Source organism: Pyrus communis, chromosome 1, assembly GCF_963583255.1.
Source record: "Pyrus communis chromosome 1, drPyrComm1.1, whole genome shotgun sequence".
NCBI lineage: Eukaryota > Viridiplantae > Streptophyta > Magnoliopsida > Rosales > Rosaceae > Pyrus > Pyrus communis.
This window is the reverse complement of record NC_084803.1, coordinates 28,971,531-28,999,299: the sequence shown is the minus strand read 5'-3', so window position 1 is coordinate 28,999,299 and position 27,769 is coordinate 28,971,531.

The window sequence follows — 27,769 nt, the reverse complement described above, 5'->3', positions numbered from 1 at the left end:
ATGCAAGTATAACATGTATGGAGATGAACCCCTTAGCTAGCCTTCATTCCATTCAATTCTATCACACATTCACATTTACATTTTGTTTCAATTAGAATCTGTGCATTTAGTTTAATTTCGTCCAAATTTCAATCCCCCTTTACTTTATTGTCCAAATTAGTTAGAAAGTGTCTTAGTTTGTGTTTATAAGTGTTTTGATTCAATTTGTTGCACAAATTCGTCCAAATTCACCAAAGTGCTCAAAACTGCACAGAAAGTGTTTTTAAGGCAGTTTTGAGTGTTTTGGGTGATGTTTGAGTCTTTTGGCTTGTTTTAGTGTTTTAAAGTTTAGTTTTACATTCTTTGAGTCTAGTTTAGTGTTTTATATTGTGTTTTTACGTTTTTGAGTCAAATCCAAGTGATTAACAATCCCTCCTAATCCCTGGTCCAGAACGATCCCTACTTATACTTATACTACAATTGACAAAAAGAGGGTTAATTTGTGTGCGTTTAAATCACGCATCACTAGCTTGTCTACTAGCCGTCCTAGCTTGTCACTAGCCGTCCTACCTTGTCTACTAGCCGTCCTACCTTGTCACTAGCCGTCCTACCTTGTCTCCTAGCCGTCACTAGCCGTCCTACCTTGTCTCCTAGCCGTCACTAGCCGTCCTACCTTGTCTCCTAGCCTTCCTATCTTGTCTCCTACCTTGTCCAAGCTACACACATATATCCTTTAAGTGTTTCATGTATAGAATTTCTGGTACAAAAAACCTTTTGGTTTCAACTAAGTTCAAAACCTTTCCTAGCCCTATAAATAAGGCTTTGCAGCAAGGCACTTGGGGGATCACTCATTCACCCAATTTTCGTCCATTCATCTAGCCACACCACTCTACGTATCCTAAAATCCTAGAAACACAATTCCAGCCAAACACTACACCTTGCCGTGCCTATCCTCCATCCAATTCCATAATCCCTGATCCTAAAACACATCCCAACCATCCCATCCACCTTTGTGCCGTAGCAAGGAGAAAGAAGGAAAGACTCTAGGATGCTCAAGCTTCGTCGTTGGTGCATTCTAGGTGTAATTTGTTTTATGATTTCAATGTTTAATTTATTTTCCTTTCATTTTGCTATGAACATGAGTGGCTAAACCCCTATTGGTTAGGGGTGATTTCGAAGCCATAATTATGTGTGCAAGTTGATTTGATAAATTCCAGTTATGAGTTCTTGAATCGTGAATGCAATTGGCTTAACTGTGCGAGTAATAACGTATTTGTGTTTGTTAATTAAGGGTCGACACTTAATTGGCTTGCATGAATATGATGCTAGAATATAAGTTTGTTTCACATAATTGTCACACACTTATATTCACAAGTAGTGAAGCTTGCTAGTCACAATCGCGTTAAGTTCAATTCCTAGCATAAGTGTCATGATGTCATAGTCACAAGTGCTGTGTCAATGCTTATAGTTTTCATTGAACGTAATGATCTTTGATTGTATCTTTATTATGATGTCATGTAAGGAACTTTTGAAGAATACTTTGGGTTGTCGTATGATGTCATCCAATTCAATAACACAAGGAAAACTTGAGAATTAACTAGTGATGTCACGGTTAATTTGGGGCATTGTCATTCATAATTCTATGAAGGAATAACTGGAAATCGAGTCATTTGCATACTTGTCATGTGTGGAGAAAGAACCCCTAACTAGTCCATCATCCATTAAAAACCCCAAAAACGTTTCAAAATCAGTTTTACTTTGCAATCTGTTTTCTCAACTTTAATTTCGTCCAAATCAAATCCCCCTTTACTTTGAAGTCTCAATTTAGTTAGAAATTGTTTTGGTTCATGTTTTTAAGTGTTTTGAGTCAAGTTTTCAACCAATTTCGTCCAAATTAGTGTAGGTGCTCAAAACTGCCCAGAAAGTGGTTTTTAGGCAGTTTTGAGTCTTCTAGTTGCTGTTTTGAGTTTTTGTTTTGTTTTAGTGTTTTAACTTTGGTTTTTCATTCTTTGAGTCCAAATTAGTGTTTTTAACTTTGTTTTGGAGTTCTTAGGTCAGTTTTCAAGAGTTTAGCAATCCCTCCTAATCCCCGGTTTTGAACGATCCCTACTTACATACTTTGCTACAATTGTCAGAAGAGGGTTTAATTTGTGTGCTTAATATATTTCGCATCAGCCTCCACGTGTTGTCTGAAAAGAAGAAATCTTTTGACAAAGTTGAACGCGTCTTCTGAAAAGCTGAGAAAGCGTCGCCTAAATTATGCCGGAAATTCCGGCTTGTTGAATCGGTGGACGCGTCGCCTTGGCTTTTTATAGAGGTATCGATCACCGCAACATACACACTCTGAAGATTTCCCATTCTTGAACATCGTCTCCGGCCCTTTGAAATTTTAACTCCATCCACCCCTTCTCTTTGAACACTTTTGAAAAAAAATGGCAAACTCATCGAACCTTAGCTTAGATTTGAGTCTCAGCAGCGATCCGGTTGCACCCCGTCAAGGTAATGTATGGCGCCCTTCTTTTTTATCTTCTAATGATCTTCTTACAGGTGAAGACTCCGTGATGCAGGACGCCACAACAGCTACAATAGTAGCTAGGAACCTCCTCACTCCAAAAGATAGTAGGCTGCTGTCAGGACGGTCCGATGAGTTGGCCGTTCAAGAGTCCCTCGCACTTAGTGTTCAGTGTGCGAGTTCTGTGTCTAACATGGGCCAACGCCTGCTTGCCCGCTCCCGTCAGGTGGAATCATTGATGGCAGAGGTGGAAAGTCTTAAGCAAGAGATCCAGCAGCTTAAGTACGAGAATAGAAGTTTGCATGTGCTTGCAAATAACTATTCGTCGGGCATGAAGAGGAAGCTTGATGAGCTGCAAGAATCTGAGGGTCGAATTCACAGTGACCGTCAAAGGCTTGCGGCTTATCTCCAGAGGCACCTTTTTCCTGGGTCATCCAGCGTTTGGCCAAGTAAGTATTGAGGCCTGGAATGCTCTAGCTCCGATGCCTTCCGCTCCTATGCCTTCTGCTCCTATGCCTTCTGCTCTGATGCCTTCCGCTTCGATGCCTTCCGTTCCGATGCCTTCTGCTCCTACGCCTTCCACTTCAAGAGTATTGCCACGTAGTGGGGCTTCAAGCAAACAACCTCTGTGAAGGCTACATCTGCTTTCTTTTTTTTTTTCTTTTTTTTTTTATTTTTTATTTTTTAATTCTGAATCAATCGGCATGGAATTTATCTTTGAATGGGCGGTGATACTTGAAATGATCCGGTAATGGTTTAAATTCAAGATTGGATGCCTGAATCATTAACAACATGTTAGTATAAAAGAAAATTGAAATTGGAAGATGTGGCTTACTTATGTGCTCCGACATGAACTCAAGGATAAACACATCTTCTTTGAACATTTCAGGAACTTTGCCCTTGGACAGATTTGATGTGAGGATTGGTCCTTGTCTCGTGTCATAAAATTCAACTTCTTTGGGGTTGTTTGCCTCAAGAACGTCCTCTTTGATGAATTCATGATATTCCCTACTTTGCACCTTTGGAAGGGCTTCCAAGATGTCTTTTTCACTTTCTTCTTCCTTGGAATTCATGAACCTGCAAGGAATAGGGATATTTGTTGGAACGGGGTTAGAAATAATGAAATTTGGAACAACCATACCTGAATTAGATGGCATAGGAGCAATAGGTGTGTCCGGTAAAGGTGTTTCCACCCTTTCCGTGGGTTGGGTGTATTCCTCTTCCTTGTGATTTGATTTTGATGGTTGAGGGTCCGTTCCAACCTCCTTGTCACTTCTCAACATGATTTCCTTGGCAGTTTCAAATTCTCCCTTCGAATTTGCAATGGTTGAACTAGGGAGTTCGCCTTGGTCTCGAAACTGTCCTACGAACTCCGCAATCTGCCCAATTTGCATTTCCAAGTGGTCCAACCTTTTGTCTTCTTGTTGAGCCTCATTGTCTTGATTTTGTGAGCCCTGCACCAAACAAATTAATTCATTAAGCTTTTGATTATAATCTATTGACGAACTTGAGTTTGGTTGGGCATATTGAATATGAGGTGGCTGCCAATATCCTTCTTGTTGAACATTTTGAGGTTCCCACCACATAGAAGTTGAATGATCACTCCAATCCGAATTGTAAGTATTGGAAAACATATTATTCCTTGATTGAAGATCAAATATATCAACGCTTTGCATTTGGGACCGTTCCATGAGCTGTGACAAAAGAGAAGCATTATCAAGTGCCATGTTGTTCTTCTCTAGTACTTGAATTAAACAAACAAAACACAAATCAAAAATTAAAACTAAAATACATAACAGAAACGAACAATCCAAGAGATTAGCAAATTTGCTAATCCCCGGCAACGGCGCCAAAATTTGATGCGAGAATTATACGCACACAAATTAAACCCTCTTTTTGACAATTGTAGTATAAGTATAAGTAGGGATCGTTCTGGACCGGGGATTAGGAGGGATTGTTAATCACTTGGATTTGACTCAAAAACGTAAAAACACAATATAAAACACTAAACTAGACTCAATGAATGCAAAACTAAACTTTAAAACACTAAAACAAACCAAAAGACTCAAACATTACCCAAAACACTCAAAACTGCCTTAAAATCACTTTCTGGGCAGTTTTGAGCACTTTGAGTACTTTGGACGAATTTATGTAACAAATTGAATCACAACACTTATAAACATAAACTAAATTGATTTCTAACTAATTTGACAAGAAAGTAAAGGGGGATTTAGGTTTTGACGAATTTAAACTAAAAGAACAGATTGTAAGTAAAAGCAAAATGTAAATGTGAAGTGTGATAGAATTTAATGGAATGAAGGCTAGCTAAGGGGTTCATCTCCATACATGTTATACTTGCATAATAAAACGATTTCCAATTGCATTTCAATAAATCTTTAATTCTCAACACTCCAAGTTAATTAGGTCCGCTTAAATTAACTTTCAAATCTTCCTAACGTTATTGAATTGGATGATTGCATACGACAACCCAAAACATTCCCCACAAGTCCCCTACATGATTGCATAATAGAGATACAAGCAAGAATCATTACGCTTTATGAAAATTATAAGTGTTGACGAGGCATTCGTTACTATGGAATACGCATGAAACTTATGCCAAGAATTCGTTTAACGCGATTGTTTATAAGCAACCTCCACTACTTGCGAATATAAGTTCGTAACTATTAGGTGAAACTCACTTATATTCTAGCGTCATATTCATGCATGAAAATTAAGCGCGCATTCTCAATAAACATACATAAATAAGTTATCAATCAAACGGTTAAACAAATTGAATCCACAACTTATGAAACGCAATTAGAAGTAATCAAATCAAAATGCAAGCATAAACATATATTTCGAATCCCCCCCTAGCCAAGGGGGGGTTTAGTTCCTCATAACTTTGAAATCAAAGAAACACCTAAACATTCCAACAACTCAAACTTGAATTGTATGAACGTTTAGGCACTCTTCTCTTCCATTCCTCATACGTACAAAACAAAGAGAATTGAATTTAAACATTGAAATCAAAGAAACACCTAAACATTCCAACAACTCAAACTTGAATTGTATGAACGTTTAGGCACTCTTCTCTTCCTCGTTGTTGTATCACAAGGTCTAAGGATTTGTAAGGAGTGATAGGCACGGCAATGGATTGTTTTTGTGGTGTTTGGATTAGTAGGGAAGTGGTGGATTTGCACGGCAAAGGGGGAGGGGTTTTGGTGAATTTCTGAATATGGAAGAATGAATGAGAATGAATGGAATGGATGCTTATTTATAGGTGAAATGGGGGGAACATGACAGCTAGGAGGGAATGTGGCTACATGTTTGAATGATTAAAGGATGCATGTGGGTTGGAAATGCATGTGCAATGAATATGTGGCTGCATGTGCAAGGGGACAATCTGGAAATGAAAAGAGAAATGCATGTGGCTGCAATAGCATGTGGAATGGATGGGAGTGCATGTGGCTTAAAGGGGGAATGCATGTGGCTGAAATGAATTAAAGAGTGGGAAGTGCATGTGCATGGCAAAGGATGTATTTTCTGGATGAATGAATGTGCATGTGAATTAAAGCTAAAGTGGAATGACAATGGCATGTGGAATGGCTGAATTGAATGATTAAAGTGCACGGCACAAAGGGATGTGTTGGTAATGGAAATGCAATCTGAAATGGGAGAGCATGTGGGTGGAAATGCATGTGGGTGAATGTGTGGCTGCATGGATTAAAGAATGGGAGTGCATGTGTTGAATGATTAAAGTGCATGTGCAATGTTTTAAAGGATGGAATGATGGAGGAACAAGTGCATGTGAATGCATGGTGATAGCATGTGCACGGTTTTGGTTGGAATGCAAGGGAATGTGCTGAAATGATGGTTTCTTTGGTGATGAATGTGGCTGCAAGGTGTGAATGATTATGGGTATGATAAGTGATAAGTGTATGGTTATAAGTGATATGATATGTGGTTATTATAAGTGATAAGTGGTGATGATAAGTGTATGATATGATAAGTGAATGATATGATAAGTGTATGATATGTGGTGAATGATATGTTAAGTGAATGGTTTAAGTGTTTAAAATAGGGAACAAAGCCCTTCCTTGCATGGCAAGGAAGGGAGACACAAGGAAACATACGATAATGTCCTAAGGTTGCAAGGAATGTTGTTTTTGTGTTCTAAAATGCGTAGGAGTCTTCAATGATGCTCAAACATGAGGTCTTTTAGGATTTAACTTTCCTACTTCAAGTCTTCAATTTCGTCCATCCTCTTGGCTCCAAGCATATGATATCCATTCCAATCTCTAATTTGCTCCAAAAGGCACCAAAAGGCATCCTTTTGCATACCTTGCCCTTAGAACCTACAAACACACGAAAATAGCTTAAAGTACTAAAATAACTAAAGAAACATAACGTAAATGCACGAGAACAAGCCATTTAAGTCGCATGAATATGCTCCTATCACTTATAAACAATCGCGTTAAACGAATTCTTGGCATAAGTTTCATGCGTATGATAGGAGCATATTCATGCGACTTAAATGGCTTGTTCTCGTGCATTTACGTTATGTTTCTTTAGTTATTTTAGTACTTTAAGCTATTTTCGTGTGTTTGTAGGCCGAAAGGGCTAAAGGAGCAAAAAGATGCATTTTGGAGACTTTTGGAGCACTTTTGGGCTAAGGATGGATAGCTTATGCTTGGAGCCAAAGTGTTGGACGAAATTGAAAACCTAATTGAAGACCAAAGTGTTGGAACCTTGTTCCCTTTAGTTTTAGGATATTTAAACCTTTCCTATATCCTTAGTCGTGCATAACATTCCAACATTCCACTCCTTCATTCACCACTTATCATATCATACACTTATCTTATCATCACCACATATCATTCATTTATTACTTATCATATCATTCATTCATCTACATATCAATAACCACTTATCTTATCACTCAACATATCATTCATTTATCACTTCACATATCATTCATTTATCACTTATCACTTCCACTCACTTATCACTTATCACTTCCACTCACTTATCACTTATCATACTCATAATCATCTACACATTTCAACCATTTAAACATATGCATTTCAACTCACATGCACACCCACCTCTTTCCACCTAATCCACATGCATTCACACACATGCACATCATTCATTCTTCTTCCTAGCCGTGCATCCCCTTAGCCATTTCCAACCACATTCTTCCACTTCCCACTTCATCATTACACCACCTAATCCACATGCACTCCCATCCATTTCATCATTGCATTCATCACCAAAGAACCAACAACAAAGCCGTGCATTACTCATCAATTCCAGCCACATTCCACATGTTTTCACAACCTAATTCACATGCACATTCAGCCACCTTTCTCCCAAAAACAGTGCACATGCATTCATTATTCATTCACTTTGCATTCCCTTTGCAATTACACCCCACATGTCCATTTAATCATTCAACCACATTCCCATTAACCACAAAACAAATCACACAACACAAATAACAAGTCTAATCCGTGCATTTCCCTTGCCATTTCCAGGTTGTCTAATTCATCATATTCAGCCACATATCCACCCACATGCACCCTTTAAACATTCAACCATAAAGCCACATGCAATCTCATTCATCCACCACACATTGCACATGCTTTCACAAGCTTTAACCAACAACAAAACCATCACACAACCTGCCATCATTCACAAAAAAAACTGACTTTGCCGTGGGCACCATTCCACATTCCAGCTTTCCCTTTCTCTTTCCAGCTCTAACTCTTCATCATTGCAGCCACAAACACCTTAAACAAACAGCCCTATGTTCCCTCCACTACTCCTATAAATACCCTAGCATTCATTCACTCCCCATTCAATTTCACACTCTTCCATACACATTTTCAGTTACAAACACCAAGCAACAAACCCATTCCATTGCCGTGAGTCCCACTTCATTTTCTGCATATTTTCTCTTCATTCCAACCACTCCAACCACTCCTCATCCCCCAAAAACTCACCTTAGACCTTGTGCTACAACAACGAAGAAGAGAAGAGTGCCTAAACGTTCATACAATTCAAGTTTGAGTTGTTGGAATGTTTAGGTGTTTCTTTGATTTCAATGTTTAAATTCAATTTTCTTTGTTTTGTAATGGAAGAGAAGAGTGCCTAAACGTTCATACAATTCAGTTTGAGTTGTTGGAATGTTTAGGTGTTTCTTTGATTTCAAAGTTATGAGGAACTAAACCCCCTTTAGCTAGGGGGTGATTCGAAACTATGTTTATATTTGCAATTTGAATTGATTACGTTTGGTTGGAATTTCATAAGTTGTGGATTCAATTCGTTTAACTGTTTGATTGATAACTTATTTATGTATGTTCATTGAGATTGCAAGCTTAATTTTCATGCATAAATATGACGCTAGAATATAAGTGAATTTCACCTAATCGTTATGAACTTATATTCACAAGTAGTGGAGGTTGCTTATAAACAATCGCGTTAAACGAATTCTTGGCATAAGTTTCATGCGTATTCCATAGTAACGAATGCCTCGTCGATGTTTATGATTTCCGTTGAACTTAATGATCTTTGTTGAATGTCTCTATCATGCGTATTCCATAGTTAGGGACTTTGATTAAGAATAATTTGGTTGTAATGCGTATTCCATTCAATCCAACGAATTTAGGGAAATCTGAAAGTTAATCTAAGCGGATCTAATTAACTTGGAGCATTGAGTTTCACAACTTATCGAAAGACCAACTGAGAATCAATTTTGTTTGCAAGTGTAACATGTGTGGAGAAGAACCCCTTGGCTATTCCATCATCCATATTTTTATCACATTCATATTTACATTTTGCCTTTAATTATATTCTGTCTTTTTAATTTAATATCGTCCAAACACATTTCCCCCATATTTCGTTGAGTCTTAATCATTCGTATTTGTTTTATTTTTGTATCTTTAAGCTTTTGGAGTCATAAACACTTGCAAATTCGTCTAAATCAAGTTCTAGCTTCTATTTGAGTCAATTTGATTGTTTTAGAGAATTTGAGTTTTTCAAAGCCATTCTGAATCATAGTAGTCTTGTTAAGAGTATTTTAATTTAGTTTTTATGTTTTTAAGTCAATTTAGAAGGTTTTAGCAAGCCCTCCTAATCCCCGGTCTAGAACGATCCCTCACTTATCCATTCTACTACAATTGTCAAACGAGGGTTTAATTTGAGTGTCAAGTTAATTTTCGCATCAGCGTATTCCATAGTAACGAATGCCTCGTCAACACTTATAGTTTTCATAATGCTTAATGATCTTTGATTGTATCTTTATTGTGCTTTTCACGTAAAGGACTTTTGGAGAATGTGGTGAATTGCGTTGCGCTAACCCATCCAATTCATTAACTTAAGGAGAACTTGACGGTTAATTTAAGCGGACCTAATTAACTTGGAGCGTTGAGAATTAATGGTTTATTGAAATGCAATTGGAAATCGTTTTATGATGCAAGTATAACATAGGTGGAGATGAACCCCGTAGCTAACTTTCCATCCATTCAATTCCATCAATTTGTTCTTTCTTTTCTTGTTTCTGTTTTCATGTTTAATTTAACTTGTTGTTCAATTATGTTAAACATGTGGAACTAATTTCTTTTTAGTTAGAGGCGAATTTGAAGCCATGGACATATGTTGGTTATGATTTGATTTACTCCAGTTATGAATTCATGAACTTTAGATGTGGTTTACTTTTCTGTTTTGATTAAGAACTTGTTTATGTATGTGGGTTGAGGTCGACACTTAATTTGCATGCCTAAACTTGATGCTAGGATATAAGGGAATTTCACCTAATCGTTATGAACTTATATTCATGAGTAGTAAAAATCGCTAGTCACGATTGTGTTTAGTAAACCCTAGGCTGGATTAACATGCGTATTCCATAGTTATGAATGCCTAGTCGATGTTTATGATTTCCGTTGAACTTAATGATCTTTGTTGAATGTCTCTATCATGCGTATTCCATGTTAGGGACTTTGATTAGGAAAATTTGGTTGTAATGCGTATCCCATTCAATCCAATGAATCTAGGGAAATCTGAAGGTTAATTTAAGCGGACCTGATTAACTTGGAGCATTGTCATTCATCGTTTGTTGAAGTCATAACTGGGAGTCAAATTATATGCTTATGTTCATGTGTGGATAAGGAACCCTCTAACTAGTTTCTCATCATTCTTCGTTTTACAATCTGTTTTGTTTCCAAGTTTTTGTTTTGTTTTTAATTTCATCCAAAACCAATCCCCCGTTTATTTTAAAGTGTTAGATTAGTTAGAAATACATTTAGTTTGTGTTTATAAGTGTTTTGATTCATTTTGTTTCCCAAATTCGTCCAAAGTACTCAAGGTGCTCAAAACTGCCCAGAAAGTGTTTTTAAGGCAGTTTCGAGTGCTTTGGGTACTGTTTGAGTCTTTTGGTTTGTTTTAGAGTTTTAAAAGTTTAATTTTGCATTCTTTGAGTCTAGTATAGTGTTTTAAACTTTATTTTACGTTTTTGAGTCAGTTTCCAAGTGATTAACAATCCCTCCTAATCCCCGGTCCAGAACGATCCCTACTTACATACTTACTACAATTGACAAAAAGAGGGTTTAATTTGTGTGCGTATAAATCTTGCATCAGAGGATTCCTACTTGAAGTAGGAAAGTTAACCCTAGGTTTCCCATTTTGGTAACCTTTCCTAATCTTAAACGTCCGTATTTTCTAGTCACTTTGAAGGCCTTGTAGGCACTTTAGGACACAAAACAAAGGCCCTAGCCCCCTTAAACCCCTTTGCCGTGGCCTCTCCCTTTCTTTCCTTCCCTTGCCGTGCAAGGGGGGGCCAATTTTGTCCTAGGTTATGCAATTAAACACATGCTCTTCTCCTAAACTAAACCCTAGCCGCACCTTGCAGCCACTTCCCTTTTAATTTCTGATTTAATTCCCTAATTCTAGAAGCCTTTGATTTAATTTTAGTTAATAAAAATAAGCTAGGGTTTTATTTTCTGAAACCCTATATAAACTAAAGCTTAGCCGCACCCTAAGGTCTTCTTTCATTCATTATTTCATATTTCAGCCACAAAACATCTGAGCCGCACCCTTTATTTCACCCTAGAGCACTCCCTTTCATTCATTCTCTTCATCATTCACCGTAAGCCCTCTAAGCCGCAGCCACCATCCCTTTCTTCCTTCAATCCGCAACCACCATCACCCTAATTCCATCTCTGCCGCAGCCTTCCCACCATTCCAGCCACCATTCCCAACCTCCTTACACCACTCTCACCCCTTGCCGCAACCCTTCACCTCCCTAAAACCATCTACAACCCCGAAAATCATCCAAACTCACCCTAAAACCCTCTCTGCCGCAGCAACAAGAAGAAGAAAGAGGAGCTTGAAACGTGCAGAAATTCAAAGTGGATTCGTTGGGCGTTCTAGGTGTAATCAATCTTTTGTTCTCTATGTTTAATTTCAATTTTGGTTCTCTTTCTGTGAACATGAGAGGCTAAACCCCTAGTTAGCTAGGGGGTGATTCAAAACCATGTTTATGCTTGCAATATAAATTGATTACCTTTGGTTGGAATTTCATGAGTTGTGGATTCAATTTGTTTAACTGCTTGATTGATAACTTATTTGTGTATGTTTACTAAGAGTGCACACTTAGTTTTCATGCATGAATATGATGCTAGAATATAAGTGAGTTTCACCTAATAGTTACAATCTTATATTCACAAGTAGTGGAAGTCGCTTATAAACTGATAGGAGCATATTCATGCGACTTAAATGGCTTGTTCTCGTGCATTTACGTTATGTTTCTTTAGTTATTTTAGTCCTTTAAGCTATTTTCGTGTGTTTGTAGGTCCAAAGGGCTAAAGGAGCAAAAAGATGCATTTTGGAGACTTTTGGAGCACTTTTGGGCTAAGGATGGATAGCTTATGCTTGGCGCCAAAGTGTTGGACGAAATTGAAGACCTAATTGAAGACCAAAGTGTTGGAACCTTGTTCCCTTTAGTTTTAGGACATTTAAACCTTTCCAATTTCCTTAGCCGTGCATAACATTCCAACATTCCACTCATTCATTTCAGCCACACTCCCACATATCATTACTTATCATCACCACTTATCACTTATCATAACCACATATCATATCACTTATCACTCATCACTTATCATATCACTTATCATAATCACTTACCACTTAACATGCACCCATCACCTAACACAAAACCTTGCAGCCACATGCATTCCCCTTTTGCACATGCTTTCCCATTTCATTATTCATTCACCTTAATCATTCCCTCACATGTTTTCCCAACCCATTGTAGCACATGCACATTCACCCTTCATTATTTCCATCCACATGCATTTATCATCTTTCACCCTAGCTTTAAGTCACATGCAAACACATTCAAATCAGCCACATGCATCTCCCATCTCATTTCCAGATTGTCCCCTTGCACATGCAGCCACTTATTCAAAGCACATGCATTTCCACCCTTTAATCACATGCATAAATCAGCCACATGCATCTCCCATCACCATTCCAGATTTCCACCACCCTCCTAGCTGTCATGTTCCCCCCATTTCACCTAGAAATAACCCTTCATTGCAGCCACAAGGGGGGGGATCCATTCACCACAGAAATAAGGCCTTTGTGCCAGAAATTCATCCATTCCATAAACACTTCCATTCCATTGTACATACCACCAACACTTCCCCCTTTGTGCCGTGAGTTTCCCTTACAATCCAAACACCATCCTTCCATTTTCACCACTCCCCAAACCATTCACACCATCAAACTATCCTTAGACCTTGTGCTACAACGAAGAGGAAGAGAAGAGTGCCTAAACGTTCATACAATTCAAGTTTGAGTTGTTGGAATGTTTAGGTGTTTCTTTGATTTCAATGTTAATTTCAATACTCATTGTTTTGTACGTATGAGGAATGGAAGAGAAGAGTGCCTAAACGTTCATACAATTCAAGTTTGAGTTGTTGGAATGTTTAGGTGTTTCTTTGATTTCAAAGTTATGAGGAACTAAACCCCCCTTGGCTAGGGGGGGATTCGAAATATATGTTTATGCTTGCATTTTGATTTGATTACTTCTAATTGCGTTTCATAAGTTGTGGATTCAATTTGTTTAACCGTTTGATTGATAACTTATTTATGTATGTTTATTAAGAATGCGCGCTTAATTTTCATGCATGAATATGACGCTAGAATATAAGTGAGTTTCACCTAATCGTTATGAACTTATATTCACAAGTAGTGGAGGTTGCTTATAAACAATCGCGTTAAACGAATTCTTGGCATAAGTTTCATGCGTATTCCATAGTAACGAATGCCTCGTCAACATTTATAATTTTCATAGAGCGTAATGATTCTTGCTTGTATCTCTATTATGCAATCATGTAGGGGACTTGTGGGGAATGTTTTGAATTGTTGTATGCGCTAACCCATCCAATTCAATAACGTTAGGAAGATTTGAAGGTTAATTAGTGCATCACGGTTAACTTGGGGTGTTGAGAATTCATGGTTTATTGAAATGCAATTGGAAATCATTTTATTATGCAAGTGTTACATGTGTGGAGAAGAACCTTCTAGCTAGCATTCATTCCATTCAATTCTATCACACATTCACATTTACATTATGCTTTAATTACAATTTGTTCATTTAGTTTAATTTCGTCAAATTAAAATCCCCCTTTACTTTATTGTCTAATTTAGTTAGAAAGTGTCTTAGTTTGTGTTTATAAGAGTTTTGAGTCATTTTGTTACACAAATTCGTCCAAATTTGTGTTTGTGCTCAAATCTGCCCAGAAAGTGGTTTTTAGGCAGATTTGAGTGTGTTTGTGTTGTTTTGAGTCTTTTGGTTTGTTTTAGTGCTTTAAAGTTTAGTTTTGCATTCTTTGAGTCTAGTATAGTGTTTTATATTGTTATTTTATGTTTGAATCAAGCCATAATCTTAAATTCGTCCAACATTGGGTTTAAGGACAAACACACTCAAATCTGCCCAGAAAGTGGTTTTTAGGCAGATTTGAGTGTGTTTGTGTTGTTTTGAGTCTTTTGGTTTGTTTTAGTGTTTTAAAGTTTAGTTTTGCATTCTTTGAGTCTAGTATAGTGTTTTATATTGTTATTTTACGTTTGAATCAAGCCATAATCTTAAATTCGTCCAACATTGGGTTTAAGGTCAGAAACTGCCTAGTTAGTGTTTTTAGGCAGTTTTGAGTCTTTTGAACTTGTTTTGAGTCCTTTGAGTCTTTGTGAACGTTTTTAACTTTGTTTTTATGTTTTTGAGTCAAATCCAAGTGATTAACAATCCCTCCTAATCCCCGGTCCAGAACGATCCCTACTTGCATCCATACTACAATTTGACAACAAGAGGGTTAATTTGTGTGCTTAACTATTTTCGCATCATAAACGATCGCGTTAAATGAATTCCTGGCACTAGTTTCATGCTCATCATAGTAACGAATGCCTCGTCAACACTTATAGTTTTCATGTTGCTTAATGATCTTTGATTGTATCTTGATTGTGCTTTTCACGTAAAGGACTTTTGGAGAATGTTTTGAATTGTGTATGCGCTGTCCCATCCAATTCATTGACTTAAGGAGAACTTGAAGGTTAATTTAAGTGAACCTAATTAACCCGGGGTGTTGAGTTTCATGATTCATCTAAAGACCAACTGAAAATCATCTTGTATGCAAGTGTGACATATGTGGAGAAAAACCTTCTAGCTAGCATTCCATCCATATTTTCATCAAATTTGTATTTACAATCTGTGCTCTTTGTTTAAATTTCTTCAAAAAACTAAATCCCCCTTTACTTTAGTGTTCAATTTAGTTAGAAAGTGTCTTAGTTTGTGTTTCTAAGTGTTTTGATTCAAGTTATAACCCAAATTCGTCCAAATTAGGTTAGGTGTTCAAAACTGCCCAGATTGTGTTTTTAAGGCAGTTTTGAGTGTTTTGTTGCTGTTTTGAGTCTTTTGGTTTGTTTTAGTGTTTTAGTGGTTAGTTTTGCATTCTTTGAGTCTAGTTTAGTGTTCTTAAGCTTTGTTTTATGTTTTTAAGTCAGTTTTCAAGTGATTTAGCAATCCCTCCTAATCCCCGGTTTAGAACGATCCCTACTTATACATATACTACAATTGTCAAAAGAGGGTTTTAATTTGTGTGCTTATATATTTCGCATCAACTGACCATGCAGCCTTGAAGTATCTTCTCACCAAAAAGGAGGCCAAACCAAGACTCATTCGTTGGATGCTCCTACTTCAAGAGTTCGATATTGAAATTAGGGACAAGAAAGGGTGTGAAAACGTGGTGGCTGACAACCTAAGTAGAATGGTGCGTGAGGAAGAGCCCATCCCCATTTTAGAAACGTTTCCGGATGAGCAACTTCTGTCCATTCAGGTAAGTACCCCTTGGTATGCCGATTTGGTCAATTATTTGGTATCTAAGCAAGTTCCTAGTGATAGGAGCATATTTAGGCGACTTACTTAGCTTGTTTTCGTGCATTTATATTGTTAATTCATAGTTGTTTTTGGCGTTTAAGCCATTTTCGTGTGTTTTTAGGTTCATGTGGCTAAGGAAGCAAAAAGATGCATTTTGGAGCATTTTGGAGCAAAATTGGACTTGGAAGGGATAACTTATACTTGGAGCAAAAGGAATGGACGAAATTGAAGAGTTGATGTCACAAGGATTCCTACTTGAAGTAGCCACACACCTTCCACATTTCAGCCACATGCACTTGTTCCTCCATCATTGCACCAACAACAACATTGCACATGCACTCCCTTTAATTAATTAACCCACATGCACCCTTTATTCTTTCATCATTCCAGCCACTCTACATCCCTCACCAAGAAATCATTCAACACATGCATCCATAATCATTTCTCCACACCAAAACCGTGCACATGCATTCCCCTTGTGCAAATCCATCATTCCACACCTCCATGGCAGCCACCAACCAACCTAGTTGTCATGTTTCCCCTTTAATCATTCAAACATTCACCCACATGCATTTCTAACCCACATGCACCCTAGATTCTAATCAGCCATTCACATTTAATATTCATTCCCATCAGATTTCTAGCATATTCACATGCATTCCATCCTTTAAAACATTGCACATGCACTCCACATGCATTCATCCTAGCTGTCATGTTTCCCCTTTCATCATTCCCTCACATTCTTTAAATCAGCCAACACATGCATCCACCTTTCTCCCATTAGATTTCCAACATTGCACATGCATTCCCCTTACAATTTCAGCCATCCTAGCTGTTTTGCACATGCATTCACTTAAACTAGCTGTCATGTTCCCTCTCCCATCCATTCATCTCCCTATAAAAACCATACACACTTCACACAACATTCACACACTCATTCACACCTCAATTCATCCCATCCTTCCACATTTCAGAATGTAGACATCAAAACTCCTTTGTGCCGTGACTCTCCCTTACAATCCAAACACCATCCTTCCATTTCCACCACTCCCCAAACCATTCACACCATCAAACTATCCCTAGACCTTGTGCTACAACGAAGAGGAAGAGAAGAGTGCCTAAACGTTCATACAATTCAAGTTTGAGTTGTTGGAATGTTTAGGTGTTTCTTTGATTTCAATGTTTAAATTCAATTCTCTTTGTTTTGTACGAATGAGGAATGGAAGAGAAGAGGGCCTAAACGTTCATACAATTCAAGTTTGAGTTGTTGGAATGTTTAGGTGTTTCTTTGATTCTCTTTGTTTTGTACCATGAGGAACTAAATCCCCTTTAGCTAGGGGGTGATTTGAATATATGTTTATGCTTGTATTTTGATTTGATTACTTCTAATTGTGTTTCATAAGTTGTGGATTCAATTTGTTTAACCGTTTGATTGATAACTTATTTATGTATGTTTATTGAGAATGCGCGCTTAATTTTCATGCATGAATATGACGCTAGAATATAAGTGAGTTTCACCTAATCGTTATGAACTTATATTCACAAGTAGTGGAGGTTGCTTATAAACAATCGCGTTAAACGAATTCTTGGCATAAGTTTCATGCAATCATAGTAACGAATGCCTCGTCAATACTTATAATTTGCATAGAGCGTAATGATTCTTGCTTGTATCTCTATTATGCAATCATGTAGGGGACTTGTGGGGAATGTTTTGGGTTGTCGTATGCAATCATCCAATTCAATAACGTTAGGAAGATTTGAAGGTTAATTTAAGCGGACCTAATTAACTTGGAGCGTTGAGAATTAATGATTTGTTGAAATGCAATTGGAAATCGTTTTATTATGCAAGTATAACATATGTGGAGATGAACCCCGTAGCTAACTTTCCATCCATTTGTTCTTTCTTTTCTTGTTTCTGTTTTCATGTTTAATTTAACTTGTTGTTCAATTATGTTAAACATGTGGAACTAATTTCTTTTTAGTTAGAGGCGAATTTGAAGCCATGGACATATGTTGGTTATGATTTGATTTACTCCAATTATGAACTCATGAACTTTAGATGTGGGTTACTTTTCTGTTTTGATTAAGAACTTGTTTATGTATGTGGGTTGAGGGTCGACACTTAATTTGCATGCCTAAACTTGATGCTAGGATATAAGGGAATTTCACCTAATCGTTATGAACTTATATTCATGAGTAGTAAAGATCGCTAGTCACGATTGTGTTTAGTAAACCCTAGGCTGGATTAACATGCGTATTCCATAGTTATGAATGCCTAGTCGATGTTTATGATTTCCGTTGAACTTAATGATCTTTGTTGAATGTCTCTATCATGCGTATTCCATGGTTAGGGACTTTGATTAGGAATGCTTTGGATTGTCGTATGCAATCATCCAATCCAATGAATCTAGGGAAATCTGAAAGTTAATTTAAGCGGACCTAATTAACTTGGAGCATTGTCATTCATCGTTTGTTGAAGTCATAACTGGGAGTCAAATTATATGCTTATGTTCATGTGTGGATAAGTGATAGGAGCATATTCATGCGACTTAAATGGCTTGTTCTCGTACATTTACGTTATGTTTCTTTAGTTATTTTAGTTCTTTATGCTTCTTTTGTGTGTTTTCAGGTTCTAAGGGCTTAGGGAGCAAGAAAGTGCATTTTGAGGCTATTTGGAGCATTTTTGGGCATGGATTGGATAGCTTATCCATGGAGCCAAAGTTTGGACGAATTTGAAGGCCTTATTTTCACTTTGGACATAAAACAAAGGGCCTAGCCCATTCTCTCTTAAACCAACCCCAAGGCCATGCATTTCCTTCCAAAACCCACAATCACTTCAAAGGCCATGCAAATCCATATTCAACACCTTAAACTACAACCATGCATCATTACACCACCTTCTCCATCTTTATTCCACATATAATTCACCTTAGCCATCACATTCACACACATGCCGTGCTTCCCCCTTTGTTCCCACCAAACACATGCACTCAAACAAAGCCAACCTAGCTAACCCTACATGCATTTTTTATTCACTCTTCATCATTGCATACATCACCAAACACTTCCATTCTTGCCGTGTATCCCTCCATTTTCTGCACCTTTCCTCCTTGCAATTCCACATGCTTTCATCATCATAACCCACTTACAATCCACCTAATTCACAAAGCTTCTCCCAACAAACAATTTCACCAAACACATGCACCAAAACCTCCATGCCGTGGGTTCCCTTGCCTTTCCAGCATTTCCCTTGTGCAATTCCAGCTTTCCACCCACTTTCCTAGCTGATTTTCACATGCATTGCAGCCACATTCTCACCCACTCTCTCCCTATATAAACCACACACACTTCATTCATTTGCATTCATTCATTCCCCATTCAAATCTCTCCATTTCTCACATCACAACACTTCACACAACACAAATACCATTCCATTGCCGTGAGTCCCACTTCATTTTCTGCATATTTTCTCTTCATTCTTCCATCTCCAACCACTCCCTACTCCATTCCACATACACCTAAAGCCCTTAAGCTCACCTTAGACTTTGTGCTACAACAACGAGGAAGAAAAGAGTGCTTAAACGTTCATACAATTCAAGTTTGAGTTGTTGGAATGTTTAGGTGTTTCTTTGATTTCAAAGTTTAAATTTAATTCTCTTTGTTTTGTACGTATGAGAAGGGAAGAGAAGAGTGCCTAAACGTTCATACAATTCACGTTTGAGTTGTTGGAATGTTTAGGTGTTTCTTTGATTTCAAAGTTATGAGGAACTAAACCCCCTTTAGCTAGGGGGTGATTCGAAACTATGTTTATATTTGCATTTTGAATTGATTACGTTTGGTTGGAATTTCATAAGTTGTGGATTCAATTCGTTTAACTGTTTGATTGATAACTTATTTATGTATGTTCATTGAGATTGCAAGCTTAATTTTCATGCATAAATATGACGCTAGAATATAAGTGAATTTCACCTAATCGTTATGAACTTATATTCACAAGTAGTAGAGGTTGCTTATAAACAATCGCGTTAAACGAATTCTTGGCATAAGTTTCATGCGTATTCCATAGTAACGAATGCCTCGTCGATGTTTATGATTTCCGTTGAACTTAATGATCTTGGTTAAATGTCTCTATCATGCGTATTCCATAGTTAGGGACTTTGATTAAGAATAATTTGGTTGTAATGCGTATTCCATTCAATCCAACGAATTTAGGGAAATCTGAAAGTTAATCTAAGCGGATCTAATTAACTTGGAGCATTGAGTTTCACAACTTATCGAAAGACCAACTGAGAATCAATTTTGTTTGCAAGTGTAACATGTGTGGAGAAGAACCCCTTGGCTATTCCATCATCCATATTTTTATCACATTCATATTTACATTTTGCCTTTAATTATATTCTGTCTTTTTAATTTAATATCGTCCAACCACAATTCCCCCCCCCTATTTTGTTAAGTCTTAATCATTCGTATTTGTTTTATTTTTGTATCTTTAAGCTTTTGGAGTCATAAACAATTGCAAATTCGTCTAAATCAAGTTCTAGCTTCTATTTGAGTCAATTTGATTGTTTTAGACAATTTGAGTTTTTCAAAGCCATTCTGAGTCATAGTAGTCTTGTTAAGAGTATTTTAATTTAGTTTTTATGTTTTTAAGTCAATTTAGAAGGTTTTAGCAAGCCCTCCTAATCCCCGGTCTAGAACGATCCCTCACTTATCCATTCTACTACAATTGTCAAACGAGGGTTTAATTTGAGTGTCAAGTAAATCTCGCATCAAATTTTGGCGCCGTTGCCGGGGATTAGCAACTTTGCTAATCCTTTGTCTTTATTTTTATATTTTTTTTTTTTTTTTGTTTTTCGTGCATTCTTATTTTAGATTCTTAGTTTGTTTATTTCCTTGTTTTTTTAGGTACTGTGTATGACTCGTCGCTCTCGGCCTATTATAGAGAACATCTCCGACTTTGACGGTGATTTTGAACGCACTTTGAGGAGAACGAGGAGTCAACAAGAGCCACCACAACCTCCACCACAACCTGGGCTTGAAGAAGACGAAGTAGGTGTAGAAGAAAAGCCCACGGATCAGATTTTTGAAGAAGAACAAGCCATGGCAGCAGATAATAGAACCATCAAGGAGCTTTCGGCCTCGGGTTTGGATAATGCATTACCTCTTTGTATCCAATACCCCACGGCTGCAGAGGGGAAGATTGAGGAATTTGAACTCAAATCCAGTTTGTTACACCATATTCCGAAGTTCCATGGTTTGTCTATGGAAGACCCCAACAAACACTTGAAGGAGTTCGAGGTGGTTTGTTCGAGCATGACCCCCGTCAATGTGGATGGGAGTATATTGAAGATGAAGGCCTGATAGGAGCATATTCATGCGACTTAAATGGCTTGTTCTCGTACATTTACGTTATGTTTCTTTAGTTATTTTAGTTCTTTATGCTTCTTTTGTGTGTTTTCAGGTTCTAAGGGCTTAGGGAGCAAGAAAGTGCATTTTGAGGCCATTTGGAGCATTTTTGGGCATGGATTGGATAGCTTATCCATGGAGCCAAAGTTTGGACGAATTTGAAGGCCTTATTTTCACTTTGGACATAAAACAAAGGGCCTAGCCCATTCTCTCTTATTCTATCCCTTATAGCCATGCAAAGAACCATCCATTCCATCAAAAACAATCCATCAATTCACATGCAAAACCACCATTAACATACATGCACCCAAACAAAGCCAACCTAGCTAACCCTACATGCATTATTTATTAGCATCTTTACAAGACATTATCATTGCATAACATTCCACTTCCACCTCTTTCCAACCTAATTCACATGCATATCAACCCTACATACATTAATTAGTCATTCTTTTCATATTACACTCAAATGCATTCACATGCATTTCAAGAAGCAAAACAACATTGTGCCGTGAGCTTCCCTTGCATTTTCAGCTTTCCTCCTTGCATTCACATGCATAACCAACCTAGTGTCACTCCCATTCATTCCCTTTAATTATTTAGCCATTATCATACATTTATTCTCCCATAAACAACCCAACAATGCCGTGAGTTCCCACTCCCATTTCCAGCTTTCCATAACTTTTCCTAGTTGTTTTATTACATACATTCCCCCTTCATTATTCCAAACACATGCACCCATAATCATTCATCCCCTCCTAGCTGCAATATTCCCTCTTTTGTTCCCCCATTTCACCTATAAATAAGCATCCAACACTCCTCAAAATTCATTCACTCTTCCATACACATTTTCAGTTACAAACACTTCCATTTTCTGTGCAGTTTTTCTCCTTCATTGCAGCCACTATCCAACCACTTCCCATCCCTCCAAAACACTTCACATAATCCCCAAAGCTCACCTTAGACCTTGTGCTACAACAACGAGGAAGAAAAGAGTGCCTAAACGTTCATACAATTCAAGTTTGAGTTGTTGGAATGTTTAGGTGTTTCTTTGATTTCAAAGTTTAAATTTAATTCTCTTTGTTTTGTACGTATGAGAATGGAAGAGAAGAGTGCCTAAACGTTCATACAATTCAAGTTTGAGTTGTTGGAATGTTTAGGTGTTTCTTTGATTTCAAAGTTATGAGGAACTAAACCCCCTTTAGCTAGGGGGTGATTCGAAACTATGTTTATATTTGCAATTTGAATTGATTACGTTTGGTTGGAATTTCATAAGTTGTGGATTCAATTCGTTTAACTGTTTGATTGATAACTTATTTATGTATGTTCATTGAGATTGCAAGCTTAATTTTCATGCATAAATATGACGCTAGAATATAAGTGAATTTCACCTAATCGCTATGAACTTACATTCACAAGTAGTGGAGGTTGCTTATAAACAATCGCGTTAAACGAATTCTTGGCATAAGTTTCATGCGTATTCTATAGTAACGAATGCCTCGTCGATGTTTATGATTTCCGTTGAACTTAATGATCTTTGTTGAATGTCTCTATCATGCGTATTCCATAGTTAGGGACTTTGATTAAAAATAATTTGGTTGTAATGCGTATTCCATTCAATCCAACGAATTTAGGGAAATCTGAAAGTTAATCTAAGCGGATCTAATTAACTTGGAGCATTGAGTTTCACAACTTATCGAAAGACCAACTGAGAATCAATTTTGTTTGCAAGTGTAACATGTGTGGAGAAGAACCCCTTGGCTATTCCATCATCCATATTTTTATCACATTCATATTTACATTTTGCCTTTAATTATATTCTGTCTTTTTAATTTAATATCGTCCAACCACAATTCCCCCCCCCCTTATTTTGTTAAGTCTTAATCATTCGTATTTGTTTTATTTTTGTATCTTTAAGCTTTTGGAGTCATAAACAATTGCAAATTCGTCTAAATCAAGTTCTAGCTTCTATTTGAGTCAATTTGATTGTTTTAGACAATTTAAGTTTTTCAAAGCCATTCTGAGTCATAATAGTCTTGTTAAGAGTATTTTAATTTAGTTTTTATGTTTTTAAGTCAATTTAGAAGGTTTTAGCAAGCCCTCCTAATCCCCGGTCTAGAACGATCCCTCACTTATCCATTCTACTACAATTGTCAAACGAGGGTTTAATTTGAGTGTCAAGTAATTCTCGCATCAAATTTTGGCGCCGTTGCCGGGGATTAGCAACTTTGCTAATCCTTTGTCTTTATTTTTATATTTTGTTTTTCGTGCATTCTTATTTCAGATTCTTAGTTTGTTTGTTTCCTTGTTTTTTAGGTACTGTGTATGACTCGTAGCTCTCGGCCTATTATAGAGAACATCTCCGACTTTGACGGTGATTTTGAACGCACTTTGAGGAGAACGAGGAGTCAACAAGAGCCACCACAACCTCCACCACAACCTGGGCTTGAAGAAGACGAAGTAGGTGTAGAAGAAAAGCCCACGGATCAGATTTTTGAAGAAGAACAAGCCATGGCAGCAGATAATAGAACCATCAAGGAGCTTTCGGCCTCGGGTTTGGATAATGCATTGCCTCTTTGTATCCAATACCCCACGGCTGCAGAGGGGAAGACTGAGGAATTTGAACTCAAGTCCAGTTTGTTACACCATATTCCGAAGTTCCATGGCTTGTCTATGGAAGACCCCAACAAACACTTGAAGGAGTTCGAGGTGGTTTGTTCGAGCATGACCCCCGTCAATGTGGATGGGAGTATATTGAAGATGAAGGCCTTTCCATTTTCACTTATGGACAAGGCCAAAGATTGGCTCTACGAACTAGCCCCGGGAACTGTGACTTCGTGGGAGAGTATGAAGCGTGCTTTCTTGGAGAAATTCTTCCCTACTTCGAGAGTGATTCTCCTACGGAAGAAAATTAGTGGTATTCAACAGAATCATGGTGAGACATTCCCGGCTTATTATGAGCGCTTCAAGGGCCTTGTAGCTTCATGTCCTCAACATCAAATGAAGGAGGAACTTCTCCTTCAATATTTCTATGAGGGCCTCCTTCCTATCGAACGTCAAATGCTTGATGCATCAGCGGGAGGAGCATTGGTGGACAAAACACCAAGGGATGCCAAGATTCTCATAGCCAACCGAGCGCTCAACGCTCAACAATATGAAGGAGTGGGCCAAAGGGAAGCCCCAAGGCAACAAAGTATAAATGAGGTGAGTGCTATTTCTGAAATTCAATCACAACTTGCTAATCTTAATTCTCTTGTTTCTCAGGTTGTGATTGGTCCAAAAGCACAAGAACACCAAGTTTGTGGCGTGTGCTCAATTCAAGGGCATCCATCCGACAAGTGCCCTCAACTAATCGAGAATGGTGGGTGGGAATCTGCCAATGCAATTGGTTTCCAAGGACAAAATCAAAACAACCCATACTCGAACACTTACAATGCCGGATGGAGGGACCATCCAAACTTTAAATGGAGGGAGCCACAACAAGCTGCCCAACAAGGAGGATTTAGGCCAAACCCCCCTGGTTTTTATTCCAAGCCGTATGCACCCCAACAATCCCAACAACCTTCGGCATCATCTCATTCAGGTACGTCTTTGGAAAGTAATCAAGCTATGCAATTACTAACCTCTATTTCGCAGGGGTTGCAAAATCAAAACAACCGGATAGAAAATAACGAGAAGGAGATGATGGATATGAAGAAACAAATAGGGCAGATTTCTGAGTTCCTTGGACAGATTAGAGAGCAAGGAAAGCTTCCTAGCTCAACCACAGTCAATCCAAAGGGAGGATTCGAATCCGCCAAGGCCATCACCCTAAGGGGTGGAAAAGAAGTTGGGACCGAGCCAAACAATCCCAAATCTGCCCAGAAAGTAGATGAAGAGAAGACACAACCTGAGGCAGATCACCCTAACTCGGCCAAATCAGGTAAATTAAGTTCGAATTCATGTACTTCACTTCCTAATCTGCCCAATGTACCTTTTCCTCGCAGGTTCATGCAAGAAAAAAAGGAAGAAAGCGAGAAGGACATTCTTGAAACGTTCCGGAAGGTGCAAGTGAACATACCGCTTCTCGATGCAATCAAACAGGTTCCAAAGTATGCTAAATTCCTCAAGGACCTATGCAATACAAAGAGAAGAAGGGCAAACAAAGAGGTAGTGAAGGTAAGCGAGAATGTATCCGCTGTTTTGCAACGTAAACTGCCTACCAAGTGCAAAGACCCCGGTAGTTTCACGATTCCTTGTGTGATTGGACATAATCGTTTTGAACATGCCATGCTTGATTTAGGTGCATCCATAAATGTCATGCCTTATTCTATTTATGCATCTATGAATTTGGGTGAATTAAAACAAGATGGTGTAATTATACAATTGGCCGATCGTTCTAACGCGTATCCAAAAGGAGTTTTGGAAGATGTGCTTGTGCAGGTGAACCATTTAATTTTTCCGGCTGATTTCTACGTCTTAGACATGGAGGATTCAGCCCATTCTACATCTTTGCCAATTCTCCTTGGTAGGCCATTCATGAAGACGGCCCGAACGAAGATTGATGTATACAAAGGCACCTTGACAATGGAATTCGATGGGGAAGTGATTGATTTTAATATTTCTGAAACTATGAGATATCCCGTTGATGACCATTCTTGTTTTTCCATTGATGTTATCGATTCTTTGGCGCAGGTATACCTTGAAGAATTGAACGAGGACGCCCTGGAAACAACCATCACTAAGGCCATAAAGTGCAAAAATGAAGGATTTTGGCCAATGCAAGGCCACGGCAAGGAGGAGGAATTCTTTGCCATGGGTTCTAGTGAAGAAATAATTGAGGTTGTGGCAGCACTTGAGTCATTGCCACAACAATATGGTAAGGTTCCACTCTCACTTTCAAATTCAGTTTCCACTAAGATGCTACCTTCTGTTGTTCAGGCACCATCGCTTGAACTTAAGCCGTTGCCGGACCATTTGAAGTATGTGTTTTTGGGAGAAGGCGAAACATTGCCCGTCATCATTTCATCAAGTCTCACGGCAATGGAGGAGGAGAAGCTTGTGAGGGTGCTGCGAGAGCACAAAACGGCCATAGGGTGGACTTTGGCCGACATTAAAGGAATAAGCCCTACCACATGCATGCACCGTATACTTCTTGAGGAGGGGGCTAAACCAACTCGAGAGGCTCAACGCCGTCTCAACCCTCCGATGATGGAAGTGGTGAAGAAGGAAATAATCAAGCTTTTGGATTGCGGAGTGATCTACCCTATCTCCGATAGCCGTTGGGTCTCTCCAGTTCAAGTCGTTCCCAAGAAGTCTGGAGTAACTGTTATCAAGAATGATGAGAATGAGCTCGTGCCTACACGCATTCAGACTGGATGGCGAGTATGTATCGATTACCGGAAGCTAAATGCCATGACTAGGAAAGATCACTTTCCTTTGCCATTCATCGACCAGATGCTCGAAAGGTTAGCCGGTCATGCCTTTTACTGTTTTCTTGATGGATACTCTGGATATAACCAAATTGTGATAGCCCCGGATGATCAAGAGAAGACCACATTCACATGTCCCTTTGGAACATTTGCTTATCGTCGCATGCCATTTGGCTTATGCAACGCACCGGCCACTTTCCAAAGGTGTATGGTAAGTATATTTTCCGATTTTGTTGAAAAGATCATTGAGGTTTTCATGGATGATTTCAGTGTATTTGGGAGTTCATTTGATAATTGCTTGGATAATCTGACCTTAATTTTGAAACGATGTGTTGAAACTAACCTTGTCTTGAATTGGGAGAAATGTCACTTTATGGTGAAACAAGGTATAGTTTTAGGACATATTGTTTCAGAAAAAGGAATTGCAGTAGATAAATCGAAAATAGACCTTGTACGTCACTTACCCTCTCCTACTTCGGTTAGAGAGGTACGTTCGTTTCTTGGCCATGCAGGTTTCTATAGGCGTTTTATCAAGGACTTCTCCAAGATGTCCAACCCTCTTTGCCGATTGCTTCAAAAAGATGTGCCATTCAAGTTTGATGAAGAGTGTAATTCGGCATTTAACCAACTCAAGGAGAAGCTAGTCTCGGCCCCCATTATTGTACCTCCAGACTGGAGCCTTCCGTTCGAGCTCATGTGCGATGCATCCGACTATGCATTAGGAGCTGTTCTAGGACAAAGAAGAGACAAGCGGCCGCATGTCATATACTATGCCTCTCGGACTCTCAATGATGCCCAATTGAACTACTCCACGACGGAAAAAGAACTTCTAGCTGTGGTTTTTGCTTTAGATAAATTCCGTTCATATTTAATTGGTACTAAAGTAATCGTTTATTCTGATCATGCAGCTTTGAGGTACTTGCTCACGAAAAAGGAAGCAAAGCCGAGGCTTATCCGTTGGATTCTTCTTCTTCAAGAATTTGATATTGAAATCCGGGATAAGAAAGGAAGCGAGAATGTAGTGGC